The sequence below is a fragment of the Alosa sapidissima genome, chromosome 2 (genome assembly GCF_018492685.1).
Source record: "Alosa sapidissima isolate fAloSap1 chromosome 2, fAloSap1.pri, whole genome shotgun sequence".
Classification (NCBI taxonomy): domain Eukaryota; kingdom Metazoa; phylum Chordata; class Actinopteri; order Clupeiformes; family Clupeidae; genus Alosa; species Alosa sapidissima.
The window spans coordinates 8,970,252-8,996,494 of record NC_055958.1 but is presented as its reverse complement, the minus strand read 5'-3'; the positions used below and the strand labels follow the sequence as shown (position 1 = coordinate 8,996,494).

Here is a 26,243-nt window from a genome sequence, read left to right as displayed (position 1 = left end):
TGCAAGGACTTAAGAATTGGAGTAATGTGGTCAGTTCTTTTAGTTTTTGTTAGAGTCCTAGCTGCTGCATTTTGTATCACCTGAAGCTGTTTAATAGTCTTTTTAGGAAGGCCTGTGAACAGTCCATTGCAGTAATCAACCCTGCTGGAGATAAATGCATGAATGAGTTTTTCTAAGTCATGTTTTGACATCAGCCCTCTGAGTTTGGCAATATTTTTGAGGTGGTAAAAAGCTGATTTAGTTATTGCTTTCATGTGGCTGTTGAAATTTAGATCACTGTCAATTAATACACCAAGATTTTTAACAGTATCCTTTGCCCTCAACCCTTTTGTGTCAAGGAGAGTGGCAACCCTAAGTCTTTCCTCATTTTTACCAAATATAATTACTTCAGTTTTTTCTTTGTTCAGCTGAAGAAAATTTTGAGACATCCAGGTGTTGATTTGTTCTATACACTGACACATAGATTCAAGAGGACCATAGTCGTTTGGTGATAGAGCTAAGTAAATTTGTGTCATCTGCATAGCTATGATATGAAATCAAATTATTTTGAATGATTTGTCCAAGTGGGAGCATATAGAGGTTGAATAATAGTGGCCCCAAGATCGACCCCTGGGGAACACCACAGGTCAAGGACGTTGGTGATGAGGTACAGTTTCCGATGGCAACAAAGAAGCTCCTTTCTTGTAGATATGATTTTAGCCAGCTGATAACTATGCCTGTAAATCCAACCCAGTGTTCTAGTCTGTGTAGTAAAATATTGTGATCAACAGTGTCAAATGCTGCACTAAGGTCCAGTAGCACTAGGACTGATGTTTTACCTGAATCTGTGTTGAGGCGTATGTCATTGGAAACTTTAATGAGAGCTGTTTCAGTGCTGTGATTTGCCCGAAAACCAGACTGAAAGTAATCAAAATACCCATTTGATGTTAGGAAGGTGGTTAATTGATTAAAGACTACTTTTTCAATAATTTTGCCAATAAAAGGTAGATTGGATATGGGCCTGTAATTGTTTAGCATGGATACATCCAGGTTATTCTTCTTGAGAAGTGGGTTTACAACAGCTGTTTTCAGTGACTTAGGAAAAGTGCCAGACAGCAGTGATACATTTACAATTTGAAGGACATCCGCCGCTATGAGGTGAAAAACAGTTTTGAAGAAATTGGTAGGCAGAGTCTCTTAGACACATGTGGAAGTGCTGAGATTCTGTACCGTTTTTTTAAGTGTTTCGTAGTCTATCAAGCTGAACTCTGACATCAAGTTTAGTTTCCCTCTGTTTGTTGCTGGAAGTTCAGGTTGTTGAATTTTTAGGCCATGGCCAGGCAAGCTTAGGTTACATGTCAAATTGTATGACCTTTTTAAAAATGTTGATAAATCATAATAATCATAAAATATTCAATTTAATGTAAAAACTGTGTTTAAATATTTACATAAAGGTGAAGTGTGTGCATAGTTGTCCATAATAATGCCTGCAAATTTTGCTTTTAAATAGAAATGTTTATGGTTACACCATTTGACTCTTTTTTGTTTGAGACCAGTTTGATCAGAACTGACCAGTTTGATCAGATTGTAGGTGCCAATTATATTATATTTATAATTTAAATAGTGACTAACTTTTTAGCATGAACAATAGCTTTAAAAGGGTTTAATTAGATTGCAATTTAAGCCATTTTTGAAATGTCAAAGCTTTTCATTTTAAATGTAAACTTCCATAATTATTTGTAATATTTTATTATGATGCATGTTAACAGTATGTTCAAATTATAAATAAATAATATAAATACATTTATTATATATAAAATGCACCTCTTGTCCCCCAATGGATGCCACTTACAAGCAAGGAAAACTACTCGCCACAGAGTACATGTGAACGCAGATCCTGCTGTTGGTTGGTTGTTAAGAAATTATCATACCCACTCTTTCACTCACTCTTATTCTCTCTCACACACACGTTGGGCCCTAATTTAGCAATCTAAAAGGCATGGTCACTAGCAAATAGCGTAAATACATTTAGGGGTTTGTCCAGTCCACATTCAGGGTGGTTTTGTTATCAAACGTCAGGTGTCTGGCGCAAAAAGGTGGCTCTTATGTTTCTTAATCAGTCATGGGTGTGTTTTGGGCTTAACATCCTTTAAACCAATGAGGAGGACATCTGTCATTCCCTTTAACAGCAAGCAGAGCAACTTCAAACAGCGCATCAGTATTTTGATAGTCAGCGGTGTATTTGAAGGAATCTGCTTCTACGCAAGACCGTATGGAACAGGTATTCCACTAAGCCATTCTTTACTAAAACCTAGCAGAGTATAGGCTACACACATCTGCACTTGTCTATTAATTGAACTGAAAGGCAAAGTGAAACTAACTTCACTGTGGTGTCATAGTCAACGACAAAACAGTTATACACAGTTAATTACTTTCACTATTGACTGACGATGGGTTACCAGCAAAACCATAACCTGAAAAAAGCAAAACTTCCCCCTATAATGTTCGAATGACTGAATAAATAACCTAAAATAAGGACATTTATTCTGCAGAGGAATTGCTGCTTACATCTCGTGACAGTGCGTCTTCAGCTGTGTTTCATATGCGCCTTTCGCTATAGACCAGGCTTTTCTTGGTCAGTGGCGTAATGCTTTTTAGATGGTGTAAGATAACGATTTTTAGATCATGTGCCAGACCACACCTTATGTCGGTAATTGCCACACCCCTGGGCGCATTATTTAATAAAAGTGTAGTGTAAGATAGGAAAAAACTTTGCGTCAGAATAATAATATGCTTTGCGCCAGGTTTTGCATCGCGAAAATAGGGCCCTTTATCTCACTCTCTTTGAAAATAATGGGTATAGACTGAAATTGTATGAGAACTGAATTGAAATCAAATAGAACACAAGTTTCTTCATTAATGTAATGAAATTATATTTGATATGGAATATGATGAATGACATGAATACATATCAAAATATCCAATTCAGTTTACTTTGGTGTCAATTTCTTGTCCTATTGCTATAAACGTTTTATGGTCAATTGATGTAACCAGTATTTTGTCTAAAAGACTAATAATGTACAAAAAAGATATATATAACATGGATAATGATTTAATACTCTACTTTACTGTAATAATGGTTGTTTAAACCATTTTTACTCAAATGGTCAAAGAATAGACATAAAACAAGATGTTTACAGCATATGGTCTTGCTCAGTACAATGAAAAACCCATATAATTTAAATTTAGAAATAAATATAATAAAACATTCTCATAGGATATTACAAAATAAACTAATAATTTTATGAGAGCAATTGCATGAACTCTAGGAGGTGTGAAATATTAGATATTTGTCATTTTTGTGGTTACACCATTTGACAATTTAACAAGCTGTTAGTTATATCTTTTGTTAAAAAATAGTATGCACGTCATATTAAATAATATGAATACAACAGAAATATAAAGTATACACTTTAGCAAACCTCAGGCATGGTTTGTTTTAAAGGTTTAAACATATTTTTAATTTTCTCATCTTACCAACCCTTATCTGTCACTGACCCCTGTACGTATAGTATGAAAATAAAAAAATCATGAAATTTATACAAAATTGCACCATATTTACAGTCTTTACTTCTCTGCGTTCACCTGCGCACTCATTACTCTCGCTTGAATTACTCGCGAACCCGTGAACGCATAGATATGGCAAGCATATCAGATGAAAGAGGAGACACAGGGCTATCCATTAATAGCAAGTATGTTGATCCTTCTGGCTTATGAAATCAGACAAAGTGACTACAAAATAATAACGTCATGTACAAAAACCAATGCTGCACACCCATTACTCGCGTTTGAATTACTCGCGGACCTGTGATCGGATAGCTATGCCACGCATGTCAGATGAAAGAGGAGACACGGAGCTATCATTTGATACCAAGTACATCCATCTGGGTTATAAAACATACGAAGTGACAGCAAAATAATATCTTCATATAGCTCGACTTACCTCACGTTTTTGTCTGTTTTTGTAGCAAAGCATGTTTATAATCCAACGCTATTGTGTGTTTCTCTATGGCAAAGCATGTTCATAATCCGGTTTTGAGATCCTACCAAATTCCTGCATGGCATCCAATTCAAGGCTCATATTGCATCCCAATTTGTTCGGCAAAGAAACACCTTTTTTGCCTTTACTTTGTTCGTGGCAATGCAGTAAAAAGTTGTAGAGAATCATGAGTGCAGACACCATAGGCACACACAGGCTATAACACGTAAACTCTGGTCAAGTCAGGTCAGATGAGTTTGTGTCACAGATATGGAGCAAGGTCATTAAATCACTAAATAAAAAAATGGCATTTATTTCTGTAAGGTACACACCACATATGTGACCAGGCATGGCAAAACCAGGCACATGTCTCCCTAGAGACATTTTGAGTTATTCACATAATTTTCTGAAAAGTGTAGTTTCAAAGCTATCCAATGATGTCTCACTCATGGAGATCTGATAATATTTGAATAAGTTGTAGCCATTTTAAAGTATACACATCTCAAAGCTACAAGCTGAGAAATCAGGCTTTTCAATTTGACTACTTTCTCCCTCAGTCCATTGGATGGGAACACAATGGTCCTCATTTACATGACATTAAGATCAACCCTCCCCCCTGTCACGGTCACTGATCTGTCAGCCTGCAGTGCATATGATGCTAATGACCCATCGAAACTATCTGTAATGGGTTAAAGAACCAGCTAGTAGCAATGGATAAAGTAAAACAAACATGAGATCACGTTTGCAAACCATGTTATTTTGAATTAACACCCAGTGCAAGGCACCAGGTTGGCAATGGATTTAGCAGATTTAGCAATGGATAACATAGTCTAAAACGCGAACTAAACAAACATGAGATCACGTTTGCAAACCCTGTTCATTTGAATGCACACACGATGCAAGGCCCCTTCCAGCAGCATTATCAAAAAAGACATGACCCTCCCCGACCAAATGTCGATACCTTCCACTCTCACTTTTAAACGCTATGGAAACACATTGCAGCTACCGTTCTAAACTCAACCTCTGCTTTCTAATCTTACACATCACACTTCACCAAGATGGTGGCCATTTCAGTAGATTTACTCACTAACATTAGTACTACACAACACAATAAGCATGGAAACTAAATACACACTTCCTGCAACTGCATTAGCCTACTTGAAATAAGTTACTCCTCTAGTAAGTATTCACATGAAATAAAACAATAAAACATTGAGACCATTCAACAAAGCACACTGGGTAATAACAAATTTAACACATGAACTTGTTGCTATGGACTCGTCTCTAGGCTTCCTCAGTCATTGTAAAGCTGCCGAAGCTGAACATTATCCAAAACTCAATTTCTGAGACGAGCGTCAATTTGGGAGTTTGCTACACTCCTTCCTTCTCAAATGACTTGAAAAGGCCGTTTGCACAATTTCACAAATAATCGCAGGGACCGAAAAATACCTAACATGACAACTTTTTCCGGGTTTATCATTTTAACTTTTCCCCGCTGCCATTTTAATATTTTCCCGTAGAATATCACATATTACTGTAATACTCTCATAACATTAGTCCTGCATTCTGGCCTGTCTGTGTTGTCCTGTTGTTACCCCTTGCCCTTCCAGTGAAACAGATGTATTCAAATAATCGTTTTGCTTGCTTGAATGCAAACTCCAAAGTGATGTTAACCTAGGCCTATTTAAGTTAACGACGTGGTTGTCGTGAGAGCACGATTCATTGGCGCTTGCAGTGTTAGGCCCTAGGCTATGTCTACGTGCGCACCTGCCAGGCTCAGCTACAAGTAGACAACAAATTTCCCCCGGTATATTCACTCCAAGTTGGCCTACCATAACTTACCAACTCTACACTGTAGACCATAAACTGGCTATTTATATGACCAATGTATTTGTTCAACTTTATGAAGCAGAATTACGCACTGCTACTTGGAACGTAACACATTTTTGTTGGCAGGAGAGAGAATGACAGCGATTAAATTGCACTTGTTGCTGGTTACCAATAAATAGGGCCTACTATATATTTTTTTGCAAACAACAAAAACAGAAAGGATGGAGACAGCAAAGCTAGAGATGGGCAGGAACAAGGTCAATTGGTAGAAATGCTTGTCAAAATATTAGGAGCTGGATGTGTGGATGAATGAAGCACAAGTATGCTTTATGTTAAGCATGTACACTGTTTAAAGTTAGGATACACGGTAAACTACAAGTAAACCAAAGTTAAATTTAGCATTTTTAGGGCTGGATAAAGTTAACCAAATGGATATAGGCTGTTATAGGCGTGAATAAAGTAGGCTACTTTGTTGCTCCAACCCTTCCAACGTTAATGGGGACGAATGTTGACATTTTCCGTATTTTGCGTGAGAAACCCGGGAAATCTCCCTTATTTTCATTGTTCAATGTTGACAGAGCTATGGAACGAAAGAGAACGTTATTGCGACAGAAATCAACTGTCCCCCCCCCCCCCTCCTAGACAAAAAAAAGTTAGGTGACCCTCCCCTCAACAAAGAATAAAAAGACATGACCCGCCCCTATTTTCCTCCGGTGGCCCCGTTTATTAATAACAAACAGTCCCTTACGATCTAGCTCCTCTGCTGCCAGACCGAGAGATTCTTCCTCGTTGTAATTATCTAAGGTCAGCTCTAGATTAGGGATGTTCTCCAATGTAATGCAGTCGCCTTCATCATCAGATTTAGCTCATCTGCAATCCGCTGTGCTTTGTCCATCTCCATTCCAATTGTAAACAAACACCATGCTGGTTCAGTAAGTAGCCATGAGGTTACTTCTAGCATACAGCTGATTGGCCGACAGAACAAAAGAGCACTAATAGTCACAATAGTCAAAAGTTTGAGAACCACTGATATATCCTATACAGTATTATAAAACTTAATTACTTAAACTTTAAAAAACGTATAAAAAGACAATATAAAAATTAAAATGTCCAAGTATTAGAAATGTGTACCTTAGGTGTTATACAATGCATGTGAATGAAAAATTTTGGGGGGAAAAATTCAAACTTTAAACTTTCAAACTCAAAATTTGCACGAATTCAGTAGATTAGCCCATATATACATTATTTATTCTCTTTATGGATATGTTTGTTCTGACTGAAAATGACGCTACCACATGTCAAAAGGTTGTAAGACAATGTGGTAGAAACATGGAATCAAAAAAAGAACCATTTTCATCTTTAACATTTTTATGAAAAATGGCGTTGCCAAAATTCTTCATACCCTTTTTAAATAATCAATGGAAACATCTTTTTATTTGCATTCACAGCTCTAAAAATGGTTATTATAATACCTACCAAGCCTCTCCATGTCTCCACAATGATTCTAGGCGGCACCTTTTTAACAGCAATCTGGGTTTTAAGTCAAGAGCGATTATTTGCCATCCCTCTGGCCTTGTACTCACCTTTTTGACGGATTGAGGTCTGAATGGGCCACTCTAAAATGTTGGTATTGTTCTCGGTTTAATTTCAATTTCAATTTATTGTGCTTATAGAGCGCCAAAACATTACACATCTATCATGGCGCTTTACAGAGTGTAGACAATCAGAGAAAAAAAGAAAGGAAGAAAAGAAAAGAAGGCCCGTGGGTAACAGGGGTGAGGAAAAACTCCCTAGAATTGGAGATACATATAGGAAGAAACCACGACTCAAGGAAGAACATATAGGAAGATCCACGACTCAAGGGCCTGACCCATCTGCCTAGGGTCAAATACAGGACAGTAAGGTCTGTGTACATGACAAATGCATATGATAGTCAGGTGTAGAGAATAGGACATGGTGTTTAAAGCACCTGAGTTGAAAGTTACAAGAGGTGGGATATGTATCCGGTATGATAATGCATTAATCCTGATTTAGTGACCGAAAGTTCAAATAGTCCAGCGTTGGAATTGTCCAGGGGAAAGGAGTTGTCAAGGGGCATGTGGTGGGTGGGCAGACGGGCCAGGAATCCGGGCAGAGTTGTCATAGCCAGGTGATGGGTCGCTAGGCTGTGCGGGCCAGGAATCCAGATAGGGGGACAGTAATAGGACAGTCAAGGATGGGACTTCAGGTGAGATGGGTGAGAGGAAGGCCAAGCACACGGATGGCTGATGACTGGTGATTTATATACCTCACAAGTGAGGTACAGTAAGGGGGAAGAAAGAGAGATGTAGTATTACTGAAAATCAAAATGGTTAATGTCAATAAGTAATCAGCGGTACTATATATTGTTACAGTATACCATAGTGAGAATAGGAAAGAGAGGGAAAGTTGAGAGAGTGAAGGGGAGAGAGGAGAGGGGGGGGGGGGGGGGGGGTTGTACAGCGTGGCACATAAAAAGTCCATGACAGCACTATGCTATAGTGGCAACTAAGGCATGGTGAGGGGTTGTCGACACCAGCGCAGGTATGTACAGTGGGCAGTGCTTCGACTTGGCCAGCTTTACTCGCGGTCCGCACGTGGGATCACACGGTATCACGCAACTTTAATTTGTATTTTTCCAGTGAGACGTTGCAACAACCCAAACAACCGGTAGATGGCTCAAGTGAGCAGGGTGTCTCGTAAAAAGAAATGGAGCCTGGAAAATCCTACACAGACTTCACTACAGAGTTTAGCAGACTTTGTGAATAATTTAATAGCCAGAAATATGCCTGCCCTGCCCTATAAAGAAATATTTGGTTAACTGCGAGTGAATCCCGTTTGCAGCCGTAGAAAAAACGCAGGACAAATTAAAACGCAGGACAAATTAAACATTCTGGTTTTCTCCAAGTGCAACGATGATAGACAGACATCATTTGGACAAGATATAGAGCATAATAACCTCCGTTGCTCAGCCAAATGCCTTCCTGTTACGTCCTGTTATCACGGAGTTAAGCGATAAACGATTTTGGATGGTCACAAGTTTACTTCATTAGCGGTCTATTTATTTTTTTCATTATTAAAGAGTGTTTTTCATTTAAAGGTTTGACTTCGTGCTTATTCAGTAGAGCATTTAGTGCTTAACCCAATCCCAGACGTTCACATTGCATGTTTGTTTGTAATGGATGCAATCGCGAGATAGGCTATGCGTTTGGCGGCAATGAGTTGTTAACAGACATGAACCAAGACGTATAGCCCAGCAGCAATCTAGGGACTGTTCGTTATTTATTGAAGGGGTCACCGGAGGAATTTTGAGTGCTTCAGTTGCAAGTTGCATGACCCTCTCTTGACTGCTAGAAATTGTTCAATGACCCTCCGACAGAATTGTTAAAAAAGACATGACCCTCCCCTGCCAATTGTCGCCGTCTTCCGCCTGCGCCACAGCCACACACTGTGATAACGTTCTTAAATCAATCTTTCCCGTGAGCTTGCATGCTACCAGTCCTTCCTTTTCCAATGTGTTGCGCCTGTTTGCACAATTTCACAAATAATCATATGTGATTAATAATATGACAAATAATCCCTGTGCACGGGGACCGAAACAATGCATGCCAACTTTTTCCGTGTTTATGTATTTTAACTTTCCCCCGCTGTCTTGCCGTTTTAATGTTTTCCCGTAGAATATCCCATATTTTTAATACTCTCATAACAGCCCTGCCATCGGGCCTGTCTCTGTGTTGCCCTGTTGCTACCCCTTGCCCTTCCAACGAAACAGATGTCTTCAAATCATCGTTTTCCTTGCTTGAAGGCGAACTTAGAGTGATGTTAACCTATTTTAAGTTTAACAGCGTGATTGTCGTGAGAGCACGATTCATTGGCGCTTGCATGTTCGGCCTTATGTCTACGTGCGCACCTGAGGCTACTCAGCTACAAGAGAAAGAATTTCCCCTGTTTGTATGTTCACTGCAAGTTGGCCTACCATAACTTACCAACTCTGCACTGTAGACCCTAACTGGCTATTTATATTTTTCTGTGAAATAAGCAAATGTATTTGTTCAACTTTATGAAGCAGAATTACGCATAGGCTACTTGGAACATAATACATTTAACAAAGGACAGATGTATGTTGCTAGTGACAAAATATTAACTTTCAGTGTTTTACGATGTCTTTGTTATGGGGAAGTGTTTTTCCCCATGCATTTATTCTAGGTTACTGTCAGTAATTGACGCGAGAGAAGCGGGATCTGTGTTGTGTTGCGTTGCGTTAATTTATTTTCATTGGGCATACTTTGCCGTGCCGTCCACAGCTCTTCAGTTCTGACAAAGCCAAAATTACTCCTTTTGAAACGATGAGTGCAGGAAGCGCGTTTGTATGGTTATATTGCTTGACGGGGGGGATCCCAAGCAGCTTTCAGCCATAAGGCTACTTTGAGAACATTTCAATTCACCCGACACTAATATTCAAAATGTTGAAAACTATTTCGGCATAGCCTATAAAGCAGTTTAATTAAATGGAATGTTAGTTGTAAACAAACGAGCTACTTGGTGAGGCTTGGCCTCACAGATGCGCTCGTGCCTTAGATGGCAGGAAAAATCTTCACGATAGGCCTATTAACTAACCACCCGATTCACGTTGGCTGGGGGGAAGGGGGGCCATCAGACATTTGTGCCCAGTTAATCCGCCCTGCCCCCAACAAATCACACCTTCCCACCTCTGACAGCTTAAAAGAAGTCAAGAGGACTCCTTACTCACAGACCTATTCACAAATCTGTGGCATTTTGCCGTGTTTTGAAATCCTATGCAGCTACAGGAGCTTCCAATCGTGAGGAAGCAATTTTGCATTGTAGGCATAACTAACATGCAATAACGCCGCCAACAACAACCAAAACTAGGCTAATCATTGTCAACATGTAAATAAAATGTAACATTATTGTGAATCAAATTAAAATGTTCTCTTTTGCAAACGTAGGCATAGTAACAGAATAATTTAATAATGTTACAAAGATACTACATCAATCCGTATGTTTCATTAGGCTACTAGGCTGTTTTGCCTTGATTCATTTAGGCTAGGCCTTTTTATTCAGGGCCGTATTCACAAAGAATTTTAAGGCTAAAAGTAGCTCCTAACTGGCGAATTTAGGAGCAACTCCTAAAAATAATTGGCGTTTCACTCCTAACTTTAGGACTCCTAATTTTTTCACAAAAAGTAATTCACGAAGCATTTTAGACCTAAAAGTAGCACCTAAGTCTGGGACAGCTTAAGTCGAGAGGACTCCTAACTCACTAAGACCTATTCATAAACAGCTTTTTGTGGCATTTTAGTTGCGATGTTTTGAAATGCGTAGCCTATGCGCAACAGGAGCTTCCAATCGCGAGGGAACAATTTTGCATTTATAAAAGGGATGCAATAACGCCACCAACAACAACCAAAACTACTCATTGTTAACATGTAAATGAAATGTAACGTTTCATTTTAAATTAAATTAAAATGTTCTCCTCTTTGCAAACGTAGCCTAGGCATATTGGTGACCGATTAATTTAATAATGTTGCAAAGGTAGGCTACTAAATCAATCCATAGGCCTATGTTTCATTAGGCTACTAGGCTATTTGTTTTGCCTTACTCTTTATTCATTTAGGCTAGGCCTTTTTATTCAGTTATTAATCATCTTCCGTCCTTCGCACTATTTGTGTAGCGCACGCATTCTCCGACCTGTCACCTGTCACTCATCATCGGAAGAGAGGTGTTTGGAATTCCCGCGTTACAATCGTCAGCCAATCAAGGTGGTCACTTCAGTCAAGCTTGTGCATGAGTAATGACGTCATCCATAGCCACGAAGACTCACTCCTAGTTTAGGAGTTGTCTGAAAGGCTTTGAGAAAACTCCAAGCTAAAATCTTTAAGTGCGATTTAGGAGTAGCCTACTCCTAGTAGTAACATAAAAACCTTTGTGAATAGCCTACGGCCCCAGGTATTCATCATCTTCCGTCCTTGTGTAGCGCGCGCATTCTGAGACCTGTCACCTGTCACTCATCATCGCAAAGGAGGTGTTTGGAATCATGGCCGCGTTAAAATCATCAGCCAATCAGCCAATCAAGGTGGTCATGCTTGCCCATTTACCCAAATGAATGGTCGAATATTACTGATGATCATTGTTATTTAAGAACATGCAGTGTGCGTAGGGTACCAAAAACATCTTGCTCGTAAAAAAGCATCATAACGCACATTCTGGCGGGTCTGTTATTTACTGTAGGCTGTGCAAACCACAGGCCTTTATTTTGGGCATTCATTCATTCATTCATTCATTCATTCAACCTTTATTTATTCTCGGAGGGTCATTGAGGGAAGCCCTCATTTTCAATGAAGCCGAGATTACAGAAGCGAAGCAAAGCGCTCCACAAACAAGACAACATTCGAGGCCTTCTGTTGAAGAATTTTATATAAAGCCTGCGCTAACAGTAATCCTCCTGCCCCTGATAGGCCTACCACAGCTGTGGATAGCGTGGAATGTTCAAGTAATAACACAATCCAATGTGTGTCTCAATTGTCCCCCGCTGACCACCTCACACATTTCTCTAGATTTTGCAACGAACTACATGACACAATGCCATAAAATATGCCAGTTTTAGGACACAGAATAATGTTTGTAATGATACCAGGTAGGCCTACGTTTAACAGTAACAAGTGTAATGAGCTATTCATTGTCGAAGGTGCATGGTGAAGTGAAATTCTTACTTTGGAAAACAAACATTTGCCGATATCATCGCCGATCATCAGAATATTGCAACAGATTCTGTGTTCTGGACTGCAGGTAACTTGTTAAGCCAGTGGTTCTCAAACTTTTATATCATTCCCCACTTTGATCAAGGGGCATGACTGATGATAGTGGAGATAACGTGTTATCCCGAGGCTTTTGCAAGTCAGCATCTTCGACGGTAGTCTATTAAAAATATAAGTTTTCGATGTCCAAAACGGAGAGCCATACTTTATTGTTTTTAACGATCTCTATGCTACTCACAAAAATGTAGGCATGGGGACATGATGAAGTAGGCTATCCAACTGTCTGTGTTAAATTATTGTGATTACGAGCCAGTGGTTTTCAAACATTATGCGTGACTCGGACATCTAACTAAATGCAACAGGTATATCGTCCTTGCATTCGCAGAATGAGGACCAGTGTTTTGTCAAATTGCAAATAGCTATTCGTTTTAATGATTTTTTTATGATGGTATGAAGTGCTTTTTGTATAGGCTATCATAATCTTGGAATATGGGGAGGGAAGTGGCGCGTCTGCAGTCAGCCAAATATGAATGTAATTCTGCGGCATAAAGCAGATGTATTTGTTTATTGTACAGAAAAATAAAAATGACATGTCAAGCAGTCAATTGACTACATTGCAGTCAAGAAGTAGGGCAAATTAAGACACTGTTGATTTGCGTAGTTGCGTTACCCCCAACACTGACAATAACATAGACAGCAAATTAAGATATTTTTTCGTTTTGTGGAGCGGCACCGGTAGGCATCAAAAGCAGATTTCGATTTTCGCTACCACCGTGTAGTCAAGCCTTAAGCCATACCCAAGTAGCCTTAATCGAGGTAATGTTTTAATTACGATTTATTTTGTTATTGAAATCGTAGGCTGGGATTCCTCTCGGTAACAATTACGTTTAAAGGTAGCCTAGCCTCCTGCTTTTTAGAAGGGGCGGCAGTCAGGCTACTGACAGCGATGTACAGTGGCAGAGCGACGCACAGTGGCTAAAAGTGGTACTAAAGCTTCACGCAGCTTCACGCCTCGTAATGCGCGACTGAAGTGGCCATTTGAAAGCGATGCCCACTGTGTGGTCAGTGACCACCATCGCACGCGTGACTGAGGTGCCAGTCACACGAGGACTCAGCAGAATGGTCCATTCCAAAAATCCCTGAGGTGGGTGAAGTTCCACACCGCACCATACCTAACTATGGGAGGCAATAAAGAGGTATGTTTTAAGTCTAGACTTAAAAATAGGGAGGGTGTCTGCTAGACGAATTGAGGAAGGGAGATTATTCCAGAGGAGGGGTGCGCGATAGCTGAGAGCCTCCTACTGTAGTTTTTGAGATTCTTGGAATTACAAGAAGGCCAGTATTCTGTGATCGTAGCGGTCTGGGTGGGTTATATGTGACTAGGAGATCTTTAATATATTCTTTTAATGGTTTACCATTTTTTGCCTTGTTTAGCTGTATGTTTTGGATCATTGTGTGGTTTAATGGTCCAATGCCGCCTATTGGGGCAGGTCTCTCGGCAGACATCCTGATCTTCTCCTCCAAAATTCTCAATTTGCCCCTTGTTTAGTGTTACCGTTTACTTTGAGAAGTTCACCAGGTCCTATTTTCTGAAAAGCACCTAAAACTAATAGATTTTTTATAGATATTCTCCACTTTGGGGATGGTGTTTTGGTGGTTGAAATGTTCACTCCATCTCAAAATGGATCACTTGGTCATCTAGGGCGGTGGTAGTGTAGTGGTTAAGGAGCTGGGCTAGCGTGCAGTAGCCTGAAAGTTGTCAGTTCAATTCCCGGCTTCCACCGTTGTGCCCTTGAGCAAGGCACTTAACCCCAAGTTGCTCCGGGGACAATGTGATCCCTTGTAACATAGCTGACATATGTGAGTCACTTTGGTCAAGAAGTGTCTGCTAAATGTAATGTAATGTAATCTTGGATGCTGATCATGGATCACTCTTCTCCAAACATGCACAACTCCACTAAACCTTTATAAGGACACACCTGGACAAAGAATTTAGCTTTCGCCGATTTTTTTTTTTGACCCAGGGACATGGCCTGAGATTGGCATAAAAAAGAAGCATTAAAGTCAGTGTTTCCCCTAGAAATTTTTCCAGCAGCGGTGCTATTACTGGGGGGGGGGGTTGTTGCGCATTTTTTTTTTTTTTTTTTTTTTTATATCATACCTTCGTGTTTCTTTTGTGGACATTTTCAGCTTTCTTTTACATTATTGGTTAAAAATGATAGAAGAAAAATGAAATGGCACAACCCAGAAAAAGATTATTTACAATTTATTTAAATTTGTCTTAATGGCAAAGGCCACACCCAATCTGCGAGCACTTAATTTTTCTGGGCTTTTCAAAGAACATCTCTAAGGCTCTTTGGTAATTGAATTTAATTGTTGGGGGGCCATTAATGCTGACACGCATGCACGTAGCCAGATGCTCTCCTTGTAGTCTATTTCTCAGTCCCAAAACAACAAACCCACGTATAAAAAAGTAAATACTCACTTTTCTTCTACATCACTCCCACAGTTACCATACAACTCACTCACAATTAACTCGAAAAGGACCAAGGCTACTTGACTGAAGTGCGACCGTTCGTCTCACCGTCAAGAGAACGCTGAAGTTATGAGAACACGTCTTTCTGATAAGAGAATGTAGGCTCCTATGTCTAATGCCGCAAACGTAGAAAAGGTCTGTTTGTGATAGCCTATTATAGCTAAGTGGACAGAATTTAGGCTATACGTATATGCCAACATATGCTCATATTTCCTTTAACTATCAGAAAGTTTAAACAGGCCTAGACTGTGTTCGCCTAGCTTTCCCATGCAAACATTACATGTAGCCCTACGCTAACGTTACAAGTCTAGGCTTACTCTATTGCATTACTTACGTTTTAATAATTTGTCGTTGAATGTTGATGGAGGCTCATCTTTGGGAAATCAGCTCTCTGGATAAAATTGTCAGCCGGAGCAAGAGTTCTCAGAGTTGACGACACCGGACGTAAATCCAATCGGCAGAAAGAACCGCATCACAACAGTAGGCTAAATCGCAACAAACTTTTTCCCCCCCATGTTAAATTCATTTCGGTAATCATGAATTGGTTTCCTTTATGTATGTAGGCTAGGAGAGGAGGATGCATGTTTCACATTAGTGTCAATGTGTCAAAGCAGGCTTTGGATCAGAGGAATTGCTCAAGCTTAACATATGGCATAGGCTACAAGCGAATTCACGGCATACAAACAGCTTCGTGATGAAATATAACTAATATCATTTTTTATTGTCACCAGGCCTATAAGTAGGCTATTTATTGTGTAACCTACAAGTGAACGATGACACCATAGGCTACACTGTGGCGGAGCAAGACCCCATCAGTCGGATAGCTAAACAATGTAACCGTGTTCAGAACGTAGGCTAGCCATATGGGCTGCAGACTTGTCTTTGGGCTTGTAATCACCTGACACATCATGCCGCATATATGTCCTGAATAATGAGAGGCTAAGTGCGGATTTGATGCACTTAACTTACTCAAGACTTTCAGAAAACAATTTCGAGATGACGTTGGCCGTTGTGCTTTTACAGTGTGTTAAGTGAATCTCGTGATATTATATTGCAGCGGCGCTGAAAATCCAGCGGCGGCACTGCGCCGCTGTTAAATACACTGTAGGGGAAACACTGAAAGTATTCTTTTGGGATGTTTTTCAACCAGGGGGACCTGGTGACCTTCTCAAAGTAAACTTTAACACTAAAGCAAGAGGCTACACTGAGATTCTGGAGGAAAAGATCAGGCAGTGTGCAAAGAGACCTGCTCCAATAGGCATCATTGGACCATTAAACCATACAATGATCCAAAACATACAGCCAAACAAGTCAAGAAATGGTTAACAGAGAACAATGTCATATTTTAGAGTGGCCCAGCCAGAGTCCAGACCTCAATCCGTCAACAAAGTGAGTACAAGGCCAGAGTGAGGGCAAATAATCGTTCCTGCCTCAAAACCCAGATTGCAGCTAAAAAAGTGCAGTCTACAATCATTGTGGAGACATGGAGCGGCTCTGATTGCAAATAAAGATGTTTCCAGTGATTATTTTAAAAGGGTATGAATAATTGTGGACACGCCATTTTTCATAAAAATTTAAAAAAAGATAAACACTTATTTTTTTGATTCCATGTTTCTACCATATTGTCTTACAACCTTTTGGCATGTGGTAGTGTCATTTTCAGTCAGAACAAACATATCAACGTTAAATCAATATTTGCCAGGGGTATGAATAATTTTGTTCTTAACTATATAGATATATTATCATTATTATTATTATTATTATATATTTACAGAATTAATTCAGATATAAGTTATACAAAGGTCCTCTTGAACTGTCAGTCAACACGCCAGCCAGTCACACTTTCTAATTCAGAGTGGTAGGCTAGCCCCACCTGGGTACTGTTGCTATGCCCAACAACCTGTAGCTCATGTCCAAAATGATAACTGAACAGCAGCCTGTTAACTGTGCTACAACTTCTCTCGTATGTTTATCACATGCAAGAAGAGTTTGACAGAGAGATAATAGATGCAGTAATGAAAAATGGTGAGCAATGCAATTCAAAGTTAGCTGATTTCAACATTGTCAGTGACCAATAGCTTGGATGAAAAGATATTCATTAGCCTAATGTCAGAACACACTTGTTTGGCTGTAGCCAAATTACTAATGTCTGTATCATGTTTTGTTATAAGCCTAATGATAATAGTTTTTATAATAAACAACATCCCTTTTCTCTTGACAATGGCAAGTCAAGGAGAATAAAATGGGCTACAATGCAGAAAGTGAAAGTGAACCCGGGGTGCTTTGTGTTTTTTTTTATTTTTTTTTCACAGATTAGGCAAAACGCACCACAGACTTCAAAGCAAACCGTCCCGGGACTACCTCCTGAGGGGGTCCTGTTACAGTTTGCTTTAGAAGGGTCTGAGTTTGTTTGGAGTGTTCACATATGCACAGAAATGCTAAATCATCAATCTTTGTTTCTTTAGAGGGCAGAAAGGGACCAAGTGTGAAAACACCCTTAGACTAGTCATTTACTGTCCATGTACTGACTGACAAGGGATTATATGTTTCTCTTTGTGTTTTTTAGCATTTATAAACCATTTCCAGCCTTTTGTTGCCCCCGTCCTAACTTTTTTGAGATGTCTTGATGGCCTCAAATTTAAAATGATATTTCAGGGTTCCCGCGGGTCCTTAAAAAGTCTTAAATGCAACTTTCGGTTTTTAAGGCCTAGAAAAGTCTTAAATTTTCTGGAATGTCTTGAATTTTCGAAAAGGATGTATTAAATTTGTGTATGGGACCGCGAGTGAAATGTCTTTATCTGGTTTCGTGTATTTTTTCAAACGGAAATGTATAGTGACTATAAGGCTACTGAAGGAAGTGTAGTGGTTGCAGAGTGAAGATGTTTTCACGGGTCGTTAAAAGTGTGAAAATGGTAAGAATATGTAAAAATATAGCTGCAAGCAGCAATGTGGGGGCCAAGCAGTTGAGCAGGAGTTGTCATGGCAACCCAATGTTGCTACATTATACACACACCCAATTAACCCCCCCGTCCCAAACACACACATACACAGATAAACTTCCTCCACCACACACCCCAATGGCTCCCCACAGACACGCACACCTCAAACATCACCAAATGTATTGTGCGTCCTCCGGTTGTAGTCACGAGTCCACATATCAGGTTTGGTGTCAATACAAGTAAGTGTTGATAATTATAGCGCCCCTAGTGATCAAAAGTCACTAAATATATTGTGCACTTTCAGGATGTGTTCCCGAGTCTATGTACCAAGTTTGGTGTCGATACGAGAAAGTGTTGCAAATTATAGCACCCCTAGTTGTCAAAGGTTGCAAAATTGATTGTGCATCCTCAGGATGTGGTCACAAGTCCACATACCAAGTTTGGTGTCTATACGAGAAAGTGTTGCAAATTATAGCACCCCTAGTGGTCAAAGGTCGCAAAATTGATTGTGCATCCTCAAGATGTGGTCACAAGTCTATGAACCAAGTTTGGTTTTGATACAACAAAGCATTGCTGAGATATGACCTAATCTTGTGTTACTCTAGCGCCACCCTAGTGGTTGAAGGTCACCAAATTTATTTTGTGTCCTCAGGATAAGGTCCCAAGTCCATATACTAAGTTTGGTTTCAATACGTGAAAGCTTTGCTGAAATATGAGCCCACTTCCTGTGATAATAGCGCCACATAGTGGTCAAAGGTCATCAAATTTATTGAGCTTCTTCCTAATTGGGTCCTGAGACCATGTACAGAGTTTGGTGTTGATACGCGAAAGCCTTGCTGAGATATCACTTCACTTCCTGTTTGGCGGCTTTCAGGAAGTGAAGTGATATCTCAGCAAGGTCACCACGGGCAACATTGGTTGGTCACCACGGGCAACAGGTTATCAATATGGCTCCAAAAAGCAATGCATTTATGAGTCATGGTCTTTTCGTGAAAATCGGACAAATTTTGTGACCTTTGATGCCTTTTAAGTGTTTTTGATGACATCCAATATGGCGGTTGGATCATTTATGTTGACGTCACATGTTCGCATGTGGCGGCCTAAGGACCTCTCAAGGTATTAACAGATATCACTAATATGCTTTAATTCCAAACACATGACCCGTTACAGGCTAAAACGTAATTTTGGTAATTATAGCACCACCTATAGGTCAAAAGTCACCAAATTTATTGAGCCTCCTCGTAATTGGGTCCTGAGACCCTATACTGAGTTTGGTGTTGATACGCGAAAGCCTTGCTGAGATCACTTCACTTCCTGTTTGGCGGTTTCGCTGCCAAACTTGATTGGTCGTGACGAGCGACGGGTTTTGAATATGGCTCCTAAAAGCAATGCATTTATGAGTCATGGTCTGAAGATCATCTGCGTCAAGTTTCGTGAAAATCGGACAAATTTTGCCAACTTTGATGCCTTTTAGGTGTTTTTGATTAAATCCAATATGGCAGCCTGATCAATTACGTTTACCTCATAAATTCACATCTGCGTTGAGTTCGGTCTCATCCAAGGATTCCAAATATACCTTAATGTTCAAAATGTGGTGTACCGTTCAAACGTTATGTGCATAGATGTAATACAAAATTTGAAATGTTGGTGGCGCTAGAGCACTCAAAGTGCAGACTTGAAACTTTGATTAATTAAAGATATGACTGAACCGAATCAATGTGCCGAATATCCCAACTTTTTACTGTATGGTTTAATGGCAAATTAGCGTTTTGTTATAATAATAATAATAAGAAGAAGAATACGTAGAATCACTATGGGTTGCCTCGCAGCTTCGCTGCTTGGCCCCCAATAATAATAAGAATACGTAGAATCACTATGGGTTGCCTCGCAGCTTCGCTGCTTGGCCCCCAATAATAATAAGAATACGTAGAATCACTATGGGTTGCCTCGCAGCTTCGCTGCTTGGCCCCCAATAAGAATACGTAGAATCACTATGGGTTGCCTCGCAGCTTCGCTGCTTGGCCCCCAATAATAATAGGAAAAGCTAGAAACACAATGGGTGCCTTCGCAGCTTCGCTGCTTGGCCCCCAATAAGAAACAATAGAAACACAATGGGTGCCTTCGCAGCTTCGCTGCTTGGCCCCCAAATATAGCTGCAAGCAGTATAGGCCAGAGTAGCCACGGCGACAAGATAGAACTCAGCAGACACTCGCGATCAACACTTTCAACAAGTGTCACATCAAACATAACTGATTTTTTAGGGCTGAAACAGGGCTGAGTATTGCCACCGCCTCCGCCAGCCAGCCCCCCCACCTAATCACCCCTGCCCGTCCCGCCCCGCCCTACCACGCACGCATTAGAATGAACTGGATGGAATATGTTGTCATCTGTTTCACATCCAAAAATAAAAGATCGATAAAACACATCGCAACTACAGATCAAAATGCAATATTGCTAATTGCAGCACCCCCTACAGGTCAAAGGTCAACACATTTTTTGAGCGTCCTCCTAATGGGGTCCTGAACCTTTGTAGTAAGTTTGGTTATGATACATGGCAGGGTTGCTGAGATATGAGCTCAATTCCTGTTTGGCGGCTTCGCCGCAAGTTTTGATTGGCTGTTACAGCCGAATGCTTCTGTCAATCGTTCCAAAAAGCGATGCACTGATAAGGCATGGTCTGAAGATGTTCTCTGCCAATTTTGGTGAGGATCCGCTGAAATTTGTGACCTGCGAAAATTCGTACGTGTGTTTGATTAAATCCAATATGGCGGCTGAATCAATTACGATGACATCACAAGTTGGCTTGGGTCGGCCTAAGGACCTCCAACAGTAGTACCAGACACCACTAGTGCGTTTTAATTCTAAGCACAACTGCTGCTACAGGCCAAAAGGCATGTTTCTTAATTACAGCGCCCCCTAGAGGTCAAAGGTCACCAGATTTCTTGAGCGTCCCCCTGATTGGGTCCTGAGTCCATGGACTAAGTTTGGTTATGATAGATGAATGGGTTGCTGAGATATGAGCTCACTTCCTGTTTGGCGGCGTCGCCGCAAATTTCGATTGGCTGTTACGCGCGAACGGTTTTAGTTCCGAAAACAAAAAGCAATGCATTAATGAGGCATGGTCTGTAGATGATATCTATGAAGTTTGGTGTCGATCGGACAAAATGTGTGACCTCTGATACGTTTTAAGTGATTTTGATGAAATCCAAAATGGCGGAAAATCCGGCTTGGATTGAACTCGGCTTGGTCCAAGGATTCCAACGATACCTCATTTTTCAAAATCGGATCAACAGGTCAAAAGTTACGTGCGTGAACGCACGTCCAACTTTGGCCTGTTGGTGGCGCTAGAGCCCTCGAGGAGCCGACATGAAACTTGGTGAAATTAATCATGGGCCTGTCCCCAATCGGTGTGCCTAATTTCACAACTTTTTACCATACGGTTCTATGGGCTGCCATAGACTCCCATGGCGGAAGCGTAATAATAATAATAGGGAAGAAAACATAGAATCACTATGGGTTGCCCTGCAGCTTCGCTGCTTGGCCCCCAATAATAGGGAAGAAAACATAGAATCACTAATGGTTGCCCTGCAGCTACGCTGCTTGGCCCCCAATAATAATAGTAAGAAATCATAGAAACACAATGGGGCTTCGCTGCTTGGCCCCCAATAATAGGGAAGAAAACATAGAATCACTATGGGTTGCCTCGCAGCTTCGCTGCTTGGCCCCCAAATATAGTTGCAAGCAGCAATGTGGGGGCCAAGCAGTTGAGCAGGAGTTGTCATGGCAACCCAACGTTGTTACATTATACACACACCCAATTAACCCCCTGTCCCATACACACACATATACACAGATAAACCTCCTCTCCCACACACCCCAATAACCCCCCACACATATGCATACCTCAAATTTATTGTGCGTAGTCAGGTTGTGGTCACGAGTCCACATACCAAGTTTGGTGTCGATACGAGAAAGTGTTGATAATTATAGCACCCCTAGTGGTCAAAAGTCACCAAATTTATTGTGCGTCCTCAGGTTGTAGTCACGAGTCCACATACCAAGTTTGTTGTTGATACGAGAAAGTGTTGCAACTTATAGCACCCCTAGTGGTCAAAGGTTGCTAAAATTATTGTCTGTCCTCAGGATGAGGTCCCAAGTCCATATACTAAGTTTATTTTCAATATGTGAAAGCATTGCTGAAATATGAGCCCACTTCTTGTGATTATAGCGCCACCTATAGGTCAAAAGTCATCAAATTTATTGAGCCTCCTCCTTATTGGGTCCTGAGACCCTGTACTGAGTTTGGTGTTGATACGCGAACGCCTTGCTGAGATCACTTCACTTACTGTTTGGCGGCTTTGCCGCCAAACGTGATTGGTCGTCACAGGCAACAGGTTTTGAATATGTCTCCAAAAAGCAATGCGTTTATGAGTCATGGTCTGATGATCATCTCCGTCAAGTTTCGTGAAAATCGGATAAACTTTGTGACCTTTGAAAACTTTTAGGTGTTTTTGATTAAATCCAATATGGCAGCCGGATCAATTACGTTGACATCACAAATTCACATCTGTCGGTCTTAGGATCTCCCACAGACACCACTAGTACATTAACATTAACATTAACAGACACCACTAGTAAGTTTTCATTCCAAACACATCACTCATTGCAAGCCAAAACTTAATTTTGCTAATTATAGCGCCACCTATTGTTCAAAAGTCATCAAATTTATTGAGCCTCCACCTTATTGGGTCTTGACCCCAGGCACTGAGTTTGGTTTTGATACATGAAAGCATTGCTGAGATATTACTTCACTTCCTGTTTGGCGGCTTTGCCGCCAAACTTGATTGGTCATGACGGGCGCCGGGTTTTGAATATGGCTCCAAAAAGCAATGCATTTGTGAGTCATGGTCTGAAGATCATCTGCGTCAAGTTTCGTGAAAATCGGACAAACTTTATGACCTTTGATTACTTTTAAGTGTTTTTGATGAAATACAATATGGCGGAAGATCCAACTAAGCGGAAACGTCTTGGGGTGCGTTGACGTCTTGGGGTGCGTTGAGTTTGGCCTCATCCAAGGATTCCAAGTATACCTCAATTTGAATGGTTGAAACTTTAAGCGCATAGATGTAATGCAAAATCTGACACATTGGGGGCGCTAGATCACTTGACATGAAACTTAGTGAAATTAATCATATGACTATACCGAATCAATGTGCCAAATTTCCCAACTTTTTACTGTATGGTTCAATGGCAAATGAGCGTTTCGTTATAATAATAACACATAGAATCACTATGGGTTGCCTCGCAGCTTCGCTGCTTGGCCCCCAATAATAATAATAAGAATACGTAGAATCACTATGGGTTGCCTCGCAGCTTCGCTGCTTGGCCCCCAAATATAGCTGCAAGCAGCAATGTGGGGGCCAAGCAGTTGAGCAGGAGTTGTCATGGCAACCCAATGTTGCTACATTATACACACACCCAATTAACCACCCGTCCCACACACACACATATACACAGATAATCTTCCTCTCCCACACACCCCAATAACCCCCCACACATATGCATACCTCAAACATCACCAAATGTATTGTGCATAGTCAGGTTGTAGTCACGAGTCCACATACCAAGTTTGGTGTCGATACGAGAAAGTGTTGATAATTATAGCACCCCTAGTGGTCAAAGGTTGCTAAAATTAGTGTCTGTCCTCAGGATGAGGTCCAAAGTCCATATACTAAGTTTGGTTTCAATATGTGAAAGCATTGCTGAAATATGAGCCCACTTCCTGTGATTATAGCGCCACATAGTCGAGTAGGTCAAAATTTACCACATTTCTTGAGCGTCCTCCTGATTGGGTCCTGAGACCCTGTACTGAGTTTGGTGTTGATACGCGAAAGCCTTGCGAAGATCACTTCACTTCCTGTTTGGCGGCTTTGCCTTTGCATCATAAATTGACATCTGCGTTGAGTTCGGTCTCATCCAAGGATTCCAAATATACCTTAATGTTCAAAATTTGGTGTACCGTTCAAACGTTAAGTGCATAGATGTAATAAAAAATTTGAAACGCTGTTGGCGCTAGAGCACTCGAAGTGCAGACTTGAGACTTTGATAAATTAAACATATGACTGTACTGAATCAATGTGCCAAATTTCCCAACCTTTTACTGTATGGTTCAACGGCAAAATAGCGTTTCGTTATAATAATAATAAGAAGAAGAAGAACAAATAGAATCACTATGGGTTGCCTCGCAGCTTCGCTGCTTGGCCCCCAACAAATAGAATCACTATGGGTTGCCTCGCAGCTTAGCTGCTTGGCCCCCAAATATGCCTTACGTTTTCGTGGTATAGTCGAGGCGTGAGAGATACGTAGGCCTAGGTAGCCTACACGACCGGTAGCGGTAGAAAGAGCTGGGTAAGCCAGTTAGCGATAGGGTGGCCATACGTTCGGATTTAGGCCGGACAGTTTAAAAGTCCTATCCAGCGCAGCCTCAAGCCGGACGCTCATTTGTCCTCCTTTTTGGAGTTGCGCTGGGCTTCTAGAATCTTTGCTCGGACGCAGCATCGTTTCACAAACTATGGACGCAAAGACTGCTGTTCAAATTATGCGTGGTGCTTCGGTCACTCATCTGATAATTTGCTGCGCAATTTATGAAGGAACCATGGACCGACAGAAAAAGAAAACAAACGTTTTCTCAATCGGGAGGAAATACACATTAAGTGTATCTGTTTGCATCTCTCCAGCGTGTTTTGCTGGCTTAGCCTAAGTAAATATCTGTCTAAGTTACATTAGCCCGACTACCTCACCTACTACCTCAGGTAGGCTACCTGTAATATCGGTCTGCAGCTTGCTTGCCAGCCTTTCCCAGTACTTCGCAAAAGTTGGCGGCGAAAGAATGTCGGCGACAGGCTACATGAAAAAAAAAAACGCATCTGTAAGGGAGTTCATATTACGTGCGTGATTGAGATGAAACCAGCAGTTTTTCAGCAGGAACATGCGAGGAGGGGTTTAACTTTTCCCATACATTTTTTTTAAAACAAGTCAATGGTTTACAATGTTTCAGTCAAGCTTTGGTTGGTTTAAATACAACTGGTATGCAAAATGTATTACCTTTGATTTTCTGTGCTGCATATGGGACAATAGATGCCTAAGTTAGTAGGCCTATTAGTAGGCCTATTACAATATTTAAATAGCTTAGTCTACCTTTGAAAAAATAAGGGAATCCAGTCCAGTACACATGTTTGGCAAGTAGCCTAGGCTACTACAGACACAGGTGAAGAACAGTCAGCCTCAGCCAGCAGTACAGCCAGATATCAGAAGTCAGCTTCAAAAGCAAGCAGTCCAGACCCTAAAATTGGGCATTAAATAGCTGTGAAGGTAATTCACACACAATTATTTTCTTTCACCAAAATATATTTGGTAACTTCTGTAGACATCCCAAATGGGGTGGGTGTTAAAATTAGTAGAAAAAAAAACTATTGCATAAAACAGTTTTAAGTTGTATCTTTTTTGCCGTGGTACAGTATAGTCTTAATTTTTCCATTTAGATGTCTTGAAAAGGTCTTAAAATTTTTTAAATTTGCACTTGGAAAATGTGCAGATAACCAGTATTTACTATGAAGTAGTCAGATGTCTCAGTTTCAACATTTGATGTTGTCTATTATCCTTTTGCAATTATGTGTGTATGTATATATGTGTGTGTGTGTGTGTGTGTGTGTGTGTGTATATATATATATATATATATATACTAATCCCTAACCGTAGTTCCGCATTACATGAATTAATTCGCACACAAGTTTTATTTATTTTTATACTGTGTATTCTCTGTGTAAATTCATGCACCGAACCGTGACGCCCATACCGTTTCGGTTCAATATGAATACAGGTACGGTTCCACCCCTATATATATAGGTTTACAAGATTTGCAGATGAGAGAGGTTTGCATTTTACAATTTTGAAAAAAAAAATTGACACAAGTTAAATATTTCTGAATGATTTAAGTGAGTGAGGCCAAGACCTCACTCTCTTACAGTTTGGAATTCAAATTTGTGCAACTTTAGTAGATACAATTTGCTCCCAACACAAAGACCGTTTTATCCTAAACAAAAAAGTTTGCTCAATCACAACCTCAT

General features: G+C 40.5%; 1 protein-coding gene and 2 long non-coding RNA genes across 4 annotated transcripts in view; all 3 read left to right on the top strand.

The window, feature by feature from the left end:
- epb41l5 (erythrocyte membrane protein band 4.1 like 5) overlaps positions 1 to 26,243 on the top strand; it is a 293,140-nt gene that overhangs the window by 71,806 nt on the left and 195,091 nt on the right. The window lies entirely within an intron of this gene.
- On the top strand, positions 6,668 to 26,008 carry LOC121685765. Its single transcript, XR_006023431.1, has 3 exons — positions 6,668 to 6,784; positions 8,221 to 8,222; positions 25,997 to 26,008. It is a non-coding gene; the product is annotated as an uncharacterized LOC121685765 (long non-coding RNA).
- On the top strand, positions 15,274 to 18,103 carry LOC121685761. Its single transcript, XR_006023430.1, has 3 exons — positions 15,274 to 15,288; positions 15,405 to 15,407; positions 18,013 to 18,103. It is a non-coding gene; the product is annotated as an uncharacterized LOC121685761 (long non-coding RNA).